General features: G+C 45.4%; 1 non-coding gene across 1 annotated transcript; it reads left to right on the forward strand.

Moving 5' to 3' along the window:
* Nucleotides 1–13,276: 13,276 nt before the first annotated feature.
* On the forward strand, nt 13,277–13,383 carry LOC126250454 (U6 spliceosomal RNA). Its single transcript, XR_007545690.1, has one exon. It is a non-coding gene; the product is annotated as a U6 spliceosomal RNA (small nuclear RNA).
* Nucleotides 13,384–16,537: the final 3,154 nt, after the last annotated feature.

The raw sequence follows: 16,537 nt of genomic DNA on the forward strand, positions 1-16,537 counted from the left end.
GTCCGTTACTCTCACAAAGGACTTTTAGTCCCAGTTGCCGTGACAACCTAAACACAGCCTAATACAATGAAGTGACAAAGGTCATGGGATACTTCCTAATATCGTGTCGGGCATCCTTTTGCCACGAGTTGTGCAGCAACTCGACGTGGCACGGACTCAACAAATCGTTGGCAGTATCTGGCAGGAATGTTGAGCGATGGTGCCTCTACTGCCATCCGTAATTGCTAAAGTATTGCCGGTACAGGATTTTGTGCACGAAGTGACCTCTCGTTTATGTCCCATAAATGTTCGATAGGATTCATGTCCAGAGATCTGGGTGGCCGAATTATTCCCTTGAACAGTCCAGAAAGTTTTGCAAACCAATAGTGAACAGCTGTGGCCCGGTAACATGGCGCATTGTCATTCATAAAAAATCCATCGTTGTTTGAGAACATGAAGTCCATGAATGGCTGCAAATGGTCTCCTGGCAGCCGAATATAACCATTTCCAGGCACCGATTGGTTCAGTTGGACCAGAGGACCCAATCCATTCCATGTAAACACAGTCCACACCATATGGAGCGACCACCAGTTTCCACGGTGCCTCGTTGACAACTTGAATCCATGGCTTCGTGGGGTGACCCACACTCTAACTACACAATCAGCTCGTACCAAATGAAATCGAGACTCATCTGATCAGACAACGGTTTTCCAGTCGTCTAAGGTCCAACCGATAGGGTCACGAGCCCAGGAGAGGCGCTGCAGGCAATGTCGTCCTGTTATCAAAGGCACTGGGCCCGGTCGCTGCTGCCACAGCTTATTAACGCCAGATTTCGACTCACTGTCCTAACGGATACGTTCGTCGTACGTCCCACATTGATTTCCGTCTGTTAACACTGACAGCTCTAGGCAAACGTCGTTGTTCTCGGTCGTTAAGTGAAAGCCGTCAGCCACTGCACTGTCGGTGATGAGAGGTAATGCCTGAAATTTGGCATTCTCGGCACACTCTTGACACTGTAGATCTCGAAATATTGAATTCACTAACGATTTCAGAAATGGAATGTCCCATGCTTCTAGCACCAACTACCATCCCGCATTCAAAGTCTCTTAGTTCCCACCGTGCGACCATAATCACGTCGGAAACCTTTTCACTTGAATCACCTGAGTACAAATGATAGCTCCGCCAATGCACATCCCTTTTATACCTTGTATCTGATACTACCGCCATCTGTACATATGCATACTGCTATCCCTTGATAGTTCGGTAACCACATCACATTAGGTAATATTTTGTTGGAGCCGTTTTTAAGTTTTATTGTAATATGTTTTAGACTGTTTTTTATAATTTTAGTAAGCAGACTGTCTATGTAGGCAAGTGGAAACGTTGTGACTGGAAACCGCATTGGAGAAATTACAACTGGGATGGCAGTACAAGCTGATTTCCGTCTCCGTGGCGACCGTTGTTGTCCTGCGTAACGTCATCTTTGCTTTGCTGAAGGGATTTTATGAGTCAGTTCCTGTGGCAACGTATTCAGAACCTAATAGCACGTTCAAGTATATAACAGAGGGCACAATTTATATTCAGGTTGTTACTAACGAGCCGGCCGTGGTGGTCTAGCGGTTCTGGCGCTGCAGTCCGGAACCGCGGGACTGCTACGGTCGCAGGTTCGAATCCTGCCTCGGGCATGGATGTGTGTGATGTCCTTAGGTTAGTTAGGTTTAAGTAGTTCTAAGTTCTAGGGGACTTATGACCTAAGATGTTGAGTCCCATAGTGCTCAGAGCCATTTGATACTAACGACCTTTGAAACTTTTTAAATGTATTAGCGGCTCTTAAGCAATGTTATATTACGTTTTCATGCGCAATATGATGTTTTCCTTTTTATACACAGGCTGTTTGTAGAAATGGCTCTAAGCACTATGCGACTTAACTTCTAAGGTCATCAGTCGCCTAGAACTTAAAACTAATTAAATCTAACTAACCTAAGGACATCACACACATCCATGCCCGAGGCAGGATTCGAACCTGCGATCGTAGTGGTCGCTCGGCTCCAGACTGTAGCGCCTAGAACCACACGGCCACTCTGGCCGGCGCTGTTTGTAGAGCCTAGGCGATTTTTGTTTCGGATGACATGAGGAACTGTGGTCAGAGCCTAGTCTTTGCTAGCTAGACAGTAGTTAGTGACAGGTATAAGTTGGTACTAGACAGCGGTTCTGTGCACAGTTTTTTCGCGTCATTTGGGTAACACAACACTTTCAAATGGTTCAAATGGCTCTGAGCACTATGGGACTCAACTGCTGTGGTCATAAGTCCCCTAGAACTTAGAACTACTTAAACCTAACTAACCTAAGGACAGCACACAACACCCAGCCATCACGAGGCAGAGAAAATCCCTGACCCCGCCGGGAATCGAACCCGGGAACCCGGGCGTGGGAAGCGAGAACGCTACCGCACGACCACGAGATGCGGGCTAACACACACAACACTTTATACGACAACTATATTACTCTTATGTTAGTTTTATAAGGTGGATAAGTTTTGCAATACATGGCTCATTATAAAGTTAAGTTGTGTGTTCTGGTCATAGATGGGCCAATAGAGGCCCACCGACCGCCATGTCATCCTCTGCCAATGGCGTCACTGGATGCAATGTGGTGGAGCACGTGGTCAGCTCACCGCTCTCCCTGTCGTTGTCGGGTTTCTTGACTTTGTAACTGTCACTAATCACATGACCCATTATAAACGTTGTAAAATGTAGAGTTTTGATCTGAGCAAGGTCTTACAGACTGAAGCCGGTTACCAGAATTAAAATTAAAAGTTACTTGCGAATCTGAAAGTTTTTTATTTAAAAAATAGGTACGATACCTGTTGTTCCACAATGACGTCACAAACAGTGGTTTGAACGAGTAATAATTACAGGAAACATGCAGCAACATTTGAAACCCATGACGAGAAGAATTGAAAATTATCAAATAACGTAGTATGCAAAATTTCTGTGGGTGTAACGTGCCTCTGTTATTTATTCATAGTTAAAAGTGGCACACATTTCTGTTCTGCATCTTATGTCGTGCGTGTTTTGGAATGTTTATTTGTAAGCGTCATTTATGAATGAAACCTTGAAGATACAAATGGTTCAAATGGTTCTGAGCACTATGGGACTTAACAGCTATGGTCATCAGTCCCTTAGAACTTAGAACTTCTTAAACCTAACTAACCTAAGGACAGCACACAACACCCAGTCATCACGAGGCAGAGAAAATCCCTGACACCGCCGGAAATCGAACCCGGGAACCCGGGCGTGGGAAGCGAGAACGCTACCGCATTGAAGATACAAGGAAGTATCTTACAATCACAGTTGGTTTGTTTAATTCATACAGATGTAGGAATCATTATTTAAAAAATCTCAGCCTGGACGAATATATCAATATGAAACACTTTAATCGATAACTTATATTCCAAAACCGATTGAGTACACGAATGTACTGTTCTCCTGTGCTGGCCAGTTTTGTTCATGAGATAGAAACTTCGAGGTCAAGATGTGTGCCGTGGACAGAAACGACGATATTTATATTTACACGCAAAAATTCAAGGGGACAGGATATATTCGTGAGAAACTGCAGCTTTTTGAAAGTAGACTGCGGAAGGTCTGCAATTTCTTCGCAGATGTGGTGCTTGCCGCACTGAATATTAAGTGGGGAAGGGTGAAAGATGTTATGAAACGACAGCCAACTCATATCAGCCATCTCTCCAGCACACCAACGTAAGAGACTCTGCTGATATAGTAGAGCGACACGTGTTAATAACAGGGAGTAGGAATATTACATCCGAACTCATCCTTCACTTTCGTAGTAGCAGCTCTGGGAGGAAATACGAATGCTGACGCTGTATAAACAGAAATAATGATAACATTTCAGCGGTAGCTTAGAGCGAGGTTGCCCTATGAAATAAAATTTCAGTTGAATGTTTTAGAGTAAACAACTCAGCGTTCTCAAAACCGGAAGACTAAATAAACATGTGGAATACGGCAAATGAAGGCAAAGATTGCAAACAGGCTTAGGTTCTGATGTTATATTTGGTTCCTTCGACGACTGCCATAGCTGGTTCCACCAAACAGCCTCGCTCGTGCTTGCTCAATGTATTTACTATCTATAAAACTGTTATTAGAACTAAACGTCGACCTCTGATATTGAGCCGTGAGGAATACGTGGACGGCAGACTCTGGTACGGTACAGGAATGGAATACATTGTAGAGGCAACTACGAAAAGAGCTGCTTGTGTTTGGAATACATACAAGATTTATTCTTATTAATTGTTATTTAATGTTAATGTTGTATTGCACTTCTCTCTGTGTTCTAGATAAATTTTGCTCAGAAGTGACCAAAATTCTCGTATTAGAATATATGAAATGATATCAACATGAGATATCATTAACATATTACAGAATAATAGTACAAGAATTCGCAAGTGGAAGCACAGAGTTTGAAACTGCAGATCTCACTTAATGGAATAAGAAAAAGTGTTGAACTTTTACTATAGAGCTGGCTAAAGGTGAAAGTCTGAAAAGTGCCCATTGTAGAACACTCACTCCTATTCACACCTCGATAAAATTCCGTGATGTGTGCCCGATGGTCATTAATGACAACAACTTTATTTTCAACTGTACCTTCAAATCAAATGGTTCTGAGCACTATGGTACTTAACATCTGTGGTCATCAGTCCCCTATAACTTAGAACTACTTAAACCTAACTAACCTAAGGACATCACACACATCCATGTCCGAGGTAGGATTCGAACCTGCGACCGTAGCAGTCGCGCGGTTCCGGACTGAGCGCCTAGAACCGCTAGACCACCGCTGCCGGCTCTCACTTAACAATTGGCATCGAAACTCTGCTGAATCTAGAAACTGACAACAGTGAAGTTTCAGACTAAGAGCGGATTACAAAGTCCTACTAAGGATGTAGCAACTGTCACGATTGACCAGCTGTTCCATTACTCGATGGCAACAGATTCTTCAGTGGAAGAGTCCCAGAAGCTAGATGTCCCTGTCAGAAACTTAGTACAGTCGTAATCCATTCAGTGTAATTATGATAGGCACTAGAATGAGATTTTCACTCTGCAGCGGAGTGTGCGCTGATATGAAACTTCCTGGCAGATTAAAACTGTGTGCCCGACCGAGACTCGAACTCGGGACCTTTGCCTTTCGCGGGCAAGTGCTCTACCAACTGAGCTACCGAAGCACGACTCACGCCCGGTACTCACAGCTTTACTTCTGCCAATACCTCGTCTCCTACCTTCCAAACTTTACAGAAGCTCTCCTGCGAAACTTGCAGAACTAGCACTCCTGAAAGAAAGGATATTGCGGAGACATGGCTTAGCCACAGCCTGGGGGATGTTTCCAGAATGAGATTTTCACTCTGCAGCGGAGTGTGCGCTGATATGAAACTTCCTGGCAGATTAAAACTGTGTGCCCGACCGAGACTCGAACTCGGGACCTTTGCCTTTCGCGGGCAAGTGCTCTACCAACTGAGCTACCGAAGCACGACTCACGCCCGGTACTCACAGCTTTACTTCTGCCAGTACCTCGTCTCCTACCTTCCAAACTTTACAGAAGCTCTCCTGCGAAACTTGCAGAACTAGCACTCCTGAAAGAAAGGATATTGCGGAGACATGGCTTAGCCACAGCCTGGGGGATGTTTCCAGAATGAGATTTTCACTCTGCAGCGGAGTGTGCGCTGATATGAAACTTCCTGGCAGATTAAAACTGTGTGCCCGACCGAGACTCGAACTCGGGACCTTTGCCTTTCGCGGGCAAGTGCTCTACCAACTGAGCTACCGAAGCACGACTCACGCCCGGTACTCACAGCTTTACTCGGTCGGGCACACAGTTTTAATCTGCCAGGAAGTTTCATATCAGCGCACACTCCGCTGCAGAGTGAAAATCTCATTCTGGAAACATCCCCCAGGCTGTGGCTAAGCCATGTCTCCGCAATATCCTTTCTTTCAGGAGTGCTAGTTCTGCAAGTTTCGCAGGAGAGCTTCTGTAAAGTTTGGAAGGTAGGAGACGAGGTACTGGCAGAAGTAAAGCTGTGAGTACCGGGCGTGAGTCGTGCTTCGGTAGCTCAGTTGGTAGAGCACTTGCCCGCGAAAGGCAAAGGTCCCGAGTTCGAGTCTCGGTCGGGCACACATTTTTAATCTGCCAGGAAGTTTCATGATAGGCACTGTTCAGCAACTGCAGACTTGTTAGGCTGCCGCAGTCTGCTGTGCTGTTGGTGTTCATGGCAGCGATTTTCGACAGTACGCACCTTCCGACCTATGTATATCATGCCACATTGGCAGGGGAACTGATAGACCCCAGACTTCCGTACTCACAGACCTTGGCGCTACCAAACAGAGCCCTTGTTTTAGCCGATGGGTGCAAAACGGTCTGCACCTGCTGTTTCTACAGACGTCGTCATATCTTTCCGGATAATGCACCACAAAATGGAATAAACGGAGTGGACACATCCTTCTGAGGTTCTTCTTCTATTTTTCCGGTTGTACTGTCGATGTTGGTCGTTGGTCTGTCAGAATTTGCTACCCTGTCTATCCATTCTTGTGGAATACTGCCCTCAAATACTAAAGTTCTTCGTTGACACTATCATTGTTGGAGAGGGTGCGAGGCCTATGTACTGATGTTTTGAGCACTCCGGTCCTCTGTGACGTGTAAAACAGGTAATAAAAAGTATATTTTAGCTCATCTGTGATACTAAAATTTGCTGCTCGTTAACATTCTCTACCACATTATTGCGCCTTTGCATTATGACATCCTGGGATTTGTTTGGCGTGCTTTCGGCAAGATGATTGAGATGTCATTACTCTCTATTGTTCCATTCTTCGCCGATGACCTTTCTGTTGGCATTGAGTGTCCAACGATACTTCTTTCCACGATACGCTGTATTTGTAAGATTGCCCTAAGCGTGTTTAATCGGGTTCATGTGAGGAGATACTAGTCACCATTCCAGTCAGATGATTCCTACTTAACGTCTTGGAAGGTGAACCCATTGTCGAAATGATGACTGAAATGCTGGACATTAAGTTGGAGAAATCCTGTCCCTGTACTGCTCAGGACACAGATAACCCTCGATTGCTGTAACAGTTGTACGACATCGAAAAATGAGTCTGTCCCAAAGCACGAGTGGCCCTCCTCTCTTCTGAACTCCTGAGTCTACCTGCCTGAGACACTGACACTGGATCTGGACGACCCCCGCACTCTTCTACGACGACCATCAAATGTTCACACAAATCCTATTCTCGTTGGTGAGGAGGACCCAGAGCTACTGGGTTTGGGTCTCATTCCCGTTCCACTGCTATCATATGCTATGAACAGAATACTGTATACAAACAGTCTGTTGATTCACAGTTTGTTCACGTTCCACCAGGGTGCACCAGCCACACTTCCGAGCAGCGCGCATACCGGGAAACCGGAAGCAAGTACCGTCCGCACGTCACGTGGTCGAGGACGTACTTCCTTCAGCTGGATACTTAAGTCGAAGAACAGCCACAAGCAGAGGGGAAACCCGTCCGTAATCCCACCCGACAAGTTACTCACTTTCACTTCAGTATTGGAGGCAAGGTTGTCCAGCCCACCAGCAGTCGGGGAACCATAATCTCCATCATTTACAGCTGCTGGAACAGCCTGTAGAGGTGACTAGCTCAGTTAGTTCCGTAGCTCATCAATGGGAACTCACCGAGACCAGCCAGGACACTCCGTTCTCTACCGTACCGTCTTCTTACTCCTCCACGATGCTTCACACGGCGCGGCCGCTGCGGACCAGCTCGACGAGCCACTCAGGATGGGGCTTCCTTCTGAATACATTCTACGCCAGTGAACTTTGTTTCTTTTATTCTCAAGTGTTCACGAACGATCTTTCTAGTTATTACTGTAACTAACTTGTCTGTGGACTTGTGCCGTGAATAAAGCGTTATATACACTCCTGGAAATTGAAATAAGAACACCGTGAATTCATTGTCCCAGGAAGGGGAAACTTTATTGACACATTCCTGGGGTCAGATACATCACATGATCACACTGACAGAACCACAGGCACATAGACACAGGCAACAGAGCATGCACAATGTCGGCACTAGTACAGTGTATATCCACCTTTCGCAGCAATGCAGGCTGCTATTCTCCCATGGAGACGATCGTAGAGATGCTGGATGTAGTCCTGTGGAACGGCTTGCCATGCCATTTCCACCTGGCGCCTCAGTTGGACCAGCGTTCGTGCTGGACGTGCAGACCGCGTGAGACGACGCTTCATCCAGTCCCAAACATGCTCAATGGGGGACAGATCCGGAGATCTTGCTGGCCAGGGTAGTTGACTTACACCTTCTAGAGCACGTTGGGTGGCACGGGATACATGCGGACGTGCATTGTCCTGTTGGAACAGCAAGTTCCCTTGCCGGTCTAGGAATGGTAGAACGATGGGTTCGATGACGGTTTGGATGTACCGTGCACTATTCAGTGTCCCCTCGACGATCACCAGTGGTGTACGGCCAGTGTAGGAGATCGCTCCCCACACCATGATGCCGGGTGTTGGCCCTGTGTGCCTCGGTCGTATGCAGTCCTGATTGTGGCGCTCACCTGCACGGCGCCAAACACGCATACGACCATCATTGGCACCAAGGCAGAAGCGACTCTCATCGCTGAAGACGACACGTCTCCACTCGTCCCTCCATTCACGCCTGTCGCGACACCACTGGAGGCGGGCTGCACGATGTTGGGGCGTGAGCGGAAGACGGCCTAACGGTGTGCGGGACCGTAGCCCAGCTTCATGGAGACGGTTGCGAATGGTCCTCGCCGATACCCCAGGAGCAACAGTGTCCCTAATTTGCTGGGAAGTGGCGGTGCGGTCCCCTACGGCACTGCGTAGGATCCTACGGTCTTGGCGTGCATCCGTGCGTCGCTGCGGTCCGGTCCCAGGTCGACGGGCACGTGCACCTTCCGCCGACCACTGGCGACAACATCGATGTACTGTGGAGACCTCACGCCCCACGTGTTGAGCAATTCGGCGGTACGTCCACCCGGCCTCCCGCATGCCCACTATACGCCCTCGCTCAAAGTCCGTCAACTGCACATACGGTTCACGTCCACGCTGTCGCGGCATGCTACCAGTGTTAAAGACTGCGATGGAGCTCCGTATGCCACGGCAAACTGGCTGACACTGACGGCGGCGGTGCACAAATGCTGCGCAGCTAGCGCCATTCGACGGCCAACACCGCGGTTCCTGGTGTGTCCGCTGTGACGTGCGTGTGATCATTGCTTGTACAGCCCTCTCGCAGTGTCCGGAGCAAGTATGGTGAGTCTGACACACCGGTGTCAATGTGTTCCTTTTTCCATTTCCAGGAGTGTACTTCAGCCTGGAAATCATTTACTAAGGCATGCACCACCAACAAGTAGGATAAAACAGTTCTTATCCAACTCTCAGAATAACCTGCAAGTCAGCGGATATTATTGACCACGGCGACCAGTACGAAGCAGATCTTTCTTTTCAATCTCACGTTTGCGGATGAACGTTAGAATGACGTCGCTGTGCCGTACCCCAGTTTGTGACAATGCGCACATGATCTCAGCTTGAAAGAACTCTTCCAGACAGAACAGTGTAGTCTCCTCGTGCCGTTAACGAATGAAGGAGTAACTCGCGTAATGAACTGTCATGACTCAGGTAACTGCATGTAGCGATTTCTTGTTGCCGAAAGAGTGCTGAAGAAGACATTTTCACCAAAATAATATGTCGTGAGAATAGTGCAAGATCAATTTTAAGCGCCGGCCGGTGTGGGCGCTTCAGTCTGGAACCGCGCGACCACTACGGTCGCAGGTTCGAATCCTGCCTCGGGCATGGGTGTGTGTGATGTCCTTAGGTTAGTTAGGTTTAAGTAGTTCTAAGTTCTATGGGACTGATGACCTCAGATGTTAAGTCCCATAGGGCTCAGAGCCATTTGAACCTTTAATTTTAAGCGATATAACGTGCGACATCAGCGGATTTCATGGCGGTGGATGCCCTTCGCATAAGATACTCAATACCCGAGTCGCCCAGGCACTGGGCTTCCAACGTGTAACTGTGTCATCGTTGTCCTTCGATAATTTGTTCTGGGTAAACTTCCGTGTGTAACATGGTACTGACGATCTGGGTCTTGGTCGACTATCGCAGATTGTACCAGGGAAGAGATGGGACACACAGGCAGCACATTACTCGATATGTCAATACTACACAAGAGCAACCGCTCAGCAGCCGTACCTCGAAATACTACGTATTCTCTGTGAAGTACAAAGACACTGAGCCTCTGATCACCTCACTTAACAAGAGACATATAACGGAGTGAGCACATAAACTCCGCTGTTGGAAACTCTAAGCATGGAAAAAGTCTCACTAATTGATGAGTGGCAGTACTCTTTGGTAGACGCCAGAGGCAGTGTACGATATACCTCAATCCCTCTGAAGCGATGGCTCCTGGTTGCGAACAGAGCGCCGTTCAGACTGATAGATATATTTCGAGTTGTCAATATACTGTACATGGGATGTGGCCGTTACATCTTCCAACGTCTGTCATCGGCACATGACTAAGAATGCCATTGTTACGCCATATACATCCGTTTCTTCGCCTGCAGCGCCCTATAGGCTATCTCTTCATACCTCTTGTTAACTGCTTTGGACTGACTTTGCCAGATATGACGTGTCAGTAGTGTAATAACTTTTACCACTGTATTCGATAATGACATAAAACCAGAAATCTAGATAGTGCAAAAGGTAATTACAGCAATATACAGTCAAGTGGTGGTTTATTCTTTCAAAAAATATTGCATGAATGTGGCACAGCCCCATCGAAAACTTTTTATGTCAGAATAATTTTGAACATCACTGCGTGGATAAGACGTGCTTTGGTCTTCTGCTCTCTTCTTTCCTGTAAGGTAGATCTGGAATGCCGTTGGGCAAACCATGTGTGCTTTGGATTCCGCTCCGACCAATCTCAGTGTGACATAGCTGTCTTATTTCATGATCGCTGTCGAACGTTTTTCAAGCCGGGAAAGTTCATTTCAAAAATCGGCGCCGCCATCACAGGAGGGGTACTATATGCTAGTAAGCAGATGTATTTAATCCAATTGTTTGTGACCTTAGTAAGTGCTGCTTCGGCAATAAAATAAAAATCGTGGCCTAAAGAATAGTACACGTACTGACAAACTAGAAGCTGTTCGGAATATGGTGATAGAAACTGAAACTGAAAAAGCATCACAAAGAAAGAACTGTGTAAGTATTGTGGTAGAAATTGCTTGGACACGAACTCTTATTGCGAAGTAATCATAGTGACTTGAACTACATTTTGCTTATGGCAGTGCATAAGCCATTTAGAAAAGACATGTTTAGAAGTAATCGCGTTCTGTATGCTGTGGTGATCGCTCCGCTTTTTTCCCCACTCTCACTCCTGAGCGGCCGCTAGACTTACGGGAGTATGTGGGATCGTTCACTGTAGGCATGACCCAACAACACCAGAAGCCGGAATAAAAATTTAAGTCATGCTTCACTCATGAACTCAAGGCGTCCTACATGAAACGCCTTGCTTTGAAATTTGGTTCTCCTGGAAGTACGAGTATTTCCCAGGAGCTAAACGGAGGTATTAAGTGTATACTGACGTGACCAACGTTCTTGACCGCTTCAAAAGTCATTGTCGAAAGTTGTGCCAAGACCACTTGCCGCAAGTCGCTATGAGAAGGGTTATGAAGAAATGCACCGCCTCAGCTCAACGCCCACGAGCGTGCAGTAGTAATTTAGGGGAGAGAGCTGCACCTAGAGGATATTATACTCAGGAACACGTAACGTTTTTTGGTCCATATTATAGTCTAGTGACTGACATGAATTCGAACTACAATATACATTAAGCATTCTCCACCATTTTCTGTAGCTTATGTTGTTGCTAGACATGCGGTTGTGTTTTGTGCGGCATTCGTAAATATTTCGAGTCCTACATACTTAAGTGCTGCATAGCACGTTAAAGATATTTGGAAGATACCGTTAATTTTTCAGTCATAAAATTGTATGACGAGTAAAACTGTACATATTTTTAAAGCTAAATGTATAACGTGAGACGGTAAAGACATACTTTGTTGGTCGTGCACCATCTTGTACCTTGAATTAGATTAAGTTCTTTCGCCATGAAAGGTGGGATATTAGCAACTTAACTTAATTTCATTAATGATTTAACAATTTTATCAGTCTTGAAAATGAAAATTGGTGTTAGTTTCCAACAGCTTCAATTTCAAAATATATTAAACTTGTAACTGATTTATTTTAATAATTTTTCTTAATTTAATTTTATTAACTGATTATTGATGTGTAGTAGAGTACCAGTGTAACAGAATGACAACTAAATACAGTACAGACAAAAGTTTCTCGCCTGCAATGATTTTAAATTACAGTCTGATATTTGTTCCTGGTACATGACGATGTTGTTCCTTGGAATTTTTTTCACATTTGTAAAAACCTTAGTTTTTTGGAGTACATATTGTAGTTTCTGAAAAAGACTACAGCACATAAAATGTGAGTGCCGTTATCTAAAAATGGAATAAGAAAAAGTGTTGAACTTTTACTACAGAGCTGGCTGAAGGTGAAAGTCTGAAAAGTGCCCATTGTAGAACACTCTCTCCTATTCACACCTCGATAAAATTCCGTGATGTGTGCCCGATGGTCATTAATGACAACAACTTTATTTTTCTACTGTACCTTCAAATCAAATGGTTCTGAGCACTATGGGACTTAACATCTGTGGTCATCAGTCCCCTAGAACTTAGAACTACTTAAACCTAACTAACCTAAGGACATCACACACAACCATGCCCGAGGCAGGATTCGAACCTGCGACCGTAGCAGTCGCGCGGTTCCGGACTGCGCGCCTAGAACCGCTAGACCACCGCGGCCGGCACTGTACCTTATATTTGTATCCTTCTATCTGTGCAACTCTCAATCGAGACTGGAAAAATTGATTCATAACTCCGCAAGTCCTTCAAAATGTAGTATTGCTGTTGAAACTTCCTGGCAGATTAAAATTGTGTGCTGGACCGAGACTCGAACTCGGGACCTTTGCCTATCGCGAGCAAGTGCTCTACCAACTGAGCTACGACTCACGCAATATCCTTTCTTTCAGGAGTTCTAGTTCTGCAAGGTTCGCAGGAGAGATTCTGTAAAGTTTGGAAGGTAGAAGACGAGGTACTGGCAGAAATAAAGCTGTGTTGACGGGGTGTGAATCGTGCTTGGGTAGCTCAGTCCGTACTCGCTTCGGCGGTACATATACTAAAATTGGAACGATACAGAGAAAATTAGCATGGCCCCTGCGCAAGGATGACACGCAAAATCGTGAAACGTTCCACATTTAATTAAAAAAAAGTTTCATATCGGCGCACACTCCGCTGCAGAGTGAAAATCTCATTCAGTATTGCTGTTGTCATTACTCTTCTATTGTTCTACTAAAGAAGGCTTTCGGGCTATTTCGAACTGCGTCGAAATTTATATCCCATTCTCATTAAAATATTTTTAGTATTTATTCTGGTAAATTATTTCATTATTAGTTAAACTAATAAAAAGGAGGTGAGCAGCCAGCAGAAATTACGCTCTGTAATAAAAGCAAACCTTTTCGCTGAACAACAGACAAAATTTTCACTACCATAATATCAAAAATGGTTCAAATGGCACTGAGCACTATGGGACTCAACTTCTGAGGTCATTAGTCCCCTAGAACTTAGAACTAGTTAAACCTAACTAACCTAAGGACATCACACACATCCATGCCCGAGGCAGGATTCGAACCTGCGGCCGTAGCGGTCTCGCGGTTCCAGACTGCAGCGCCTAGAACCGCACGACCACTTCGGCAGGCACCATAATATCAAAACACGACAGAAAATCGTGATCAAAATTGTAGACATCGGTCTAAAGAACTTCCGGTTACCATTAAAATCTCTTACAGAGTATAACGAGGCAACAGTTTCACCTATTGTCACGTTATAGAGTCAACACATGGTGCGTCAACTGACACTAACAAAAGCCATGGAGGACATACATAGGATGCAAAGACGACTGTTGTTGCGTCTTAAACTACAGGGTATCGGTGGAAGCCTGTATTATCCAATACAGAAATTAAGGATCGCTTGGCAAGCCAGAATACATGGGACAACCTAAATAAGTGAAGATTAGTGCTCCAATTCCTAAAGCGCTCGGTAGAAAGGTAAATCTTCGCATAAATGAACTCGACGAATGTTATATACACTTCCACTACATTAGGTCTACAACTTTTCTTCCGGCGTTTTTTCTCGAAGTTTATTTAAAGTTTTGGCCATTTCTGACCACTGCCTTCTTCCATCTTTCGGGCAGCATTCGAATCTCTCAGCTATAGAAGTGGGCGTCATTTGAGAAGATCCATGAATCGATTCAGTGACAGTAAGTGCTGGTCAGCCACACTGTGCGTCATTGTCCGAAGAATGTGGTAGTCTGAGGGAGAAATGTTTGGAGAATCCAACAGGTGGTTTGGGACTTCCCACTACACCGTTTCCAAGTGTATACATTAAAGTTTTTGCAATTGCAAATATGGCCAAACATCAGCTGTTTAATGGAATGACGACAATGAAAATTTGTTCCAGACCGGGACTCGAACCAGGATTTACCGCTTATCGCTAGCGGTCGCCTTACCATTAGGCCATCCGTGCACATCTCACGAGCAGACCCAAACTTCCATATGTCATCAACCATGCGTCTGCAACCTGTACTCGTACGTCCATTATACGAGGCCTGTTCAGAAAGTAAGCTCCGATTGATTGCCAAATTGAAACCACAGTGAACATCAGAAATGTTTTACTTGTAACAATTAGCTACACCTTTCAGCTACTTCTCTACGTAGTCGCCGTTCTGACTTAGACTTTTGTCATAGCGTTGTACCAACTTTTCAATAGCCTCATCATAGAAGGCAGCCGCCAGTGCTTTCCGCCAATTCTCCACGCTGGCCTACACCTCGTTGTCTGTGTCAAAATGTTGTCTTCAAAGACAGCGGTTCATGTGACCAGAGATGAAACTCAGGGGGAGACAATTGCGGACTGTATTGTGGGTAATCTCACATTTCCATTTGAAAACGATGCAGGAGCATCTTCATTGCCCCTGCAGAATGCGGCTGAGAATTGTCTTGAAGAAGAAACAGCACGACAGTTATGTAATGTTAGCTGCATAGCTTCAGGCGAAATTTCTCACCAGGCCCTCGTACTTGGCGGCAGACACTATTTTCTAGACATCTTTACGCACTCACTGCGAGCTCAGAAATGAGAAGAGCGACGTGATGCTAACTGGGGTTATACTAGAGACACTACCCAACACATCTGTGCAAAGCTTTATCGGATTTTCATAGTCGTTTCCATTTCGCGACCGATCGGAGCTTACTTTCTGAACGCCCCTCGTATATATATTACGGAACAGGTGAAACATTTCACTTGAAGTCGCTTGCCCGGTGTCAGCGGATAGATATGATACTGCAGTCCCTGTGTTATTCCGAAATACTACACAAAGTTCCTTTGGACATGCAGGAGCAAAGATGTAGACGTAATATTTTTAGAGTACAAAGAGAAAGACATAGCATTCTCGTACTGTGGGGAACTCAGTGCGTCACAGCACAGAAGATGAGGGTGCATTCACGGCCAAATGACAGATAACGAAAGAAAGAAAGAAATATCTTCCAGGGTGGTACTGTACATATAATAAGAATATATGCACTGTGGAGAGAGTTAAATCAGCTCGTGACTGTTCAAGTCCATGATACAAAGGGGAGGGAGAAAGAGGATGAGATGAGGGAAGAGGGAGAGGGAGAGAGAGAGAGAGAGAGAGAGAGAGAGAGAGAGAGAGAGAGAGAGCTCTGGAATCTGTGTTCTGTCCAGCGGGAATAGTTTCGTTTCACTGAGCGATCGGTAGGAGCGACGAATAAACTGTGAGAAACACTATTTCCTTAAACTGTTACTAGCCAAAAACTGGACTGGGCGGTGTTTTACGTTAGAGCGTCACGGGAAACTACCAGAAGGGGTCAGTATAAAAGGATGCTGGGCGAACACAGAACGAGGGTAAACCTAGCAAAAGTCGGTATAGTAGCTGTAAATTGTCGTATCTGTGTTGGGATAAAACCAGAGCTTCAAACACAAATAGAAAGCACTGAAGCTCAAATAGTTATTGGTAAGGAAAGCTGGCTAAAGCTGGAGGTAAGTCCGGCCGAAATTTTTACAAGGGACTTAACCGTGTTTAGAAAGGATACATTAAATGCAGTTGGTGGAGGAGAGTCTGTTGCTGTCAGAAATAGTTTACCCTTCCCCCCCCCCCCCCTCTGCCCACCCATCTCAGATGATACACTTGCTAAATCAGTTAGAAGAAAAACTTGAGTCTAATTACAAGTGGGTATTTCACTCACAAACTTATATACACTCCTGGAAATGGAAAAAAGAACACATTGACACCGGTGTGTCAGACCCACCATACTTGCTCCGGACACTGGGAGAGGGCTGTACA

This window comes from Schistocerca nitens, chromosome 3, assembly GCF_023898315.1.
Source record: "Schistocerca nitens isolate TAMUIC-IGC-003100 chromosome 3, iqSchNite1.1, whole genome shotgun sequence".
In the NCBI taxonomy this organism is placed as follows: Eukaryota; Metazoa; Arthropoda; class Insecta; order Orthoptera; family Acrididae; genus Schistocerca; species Schistocerca nitens.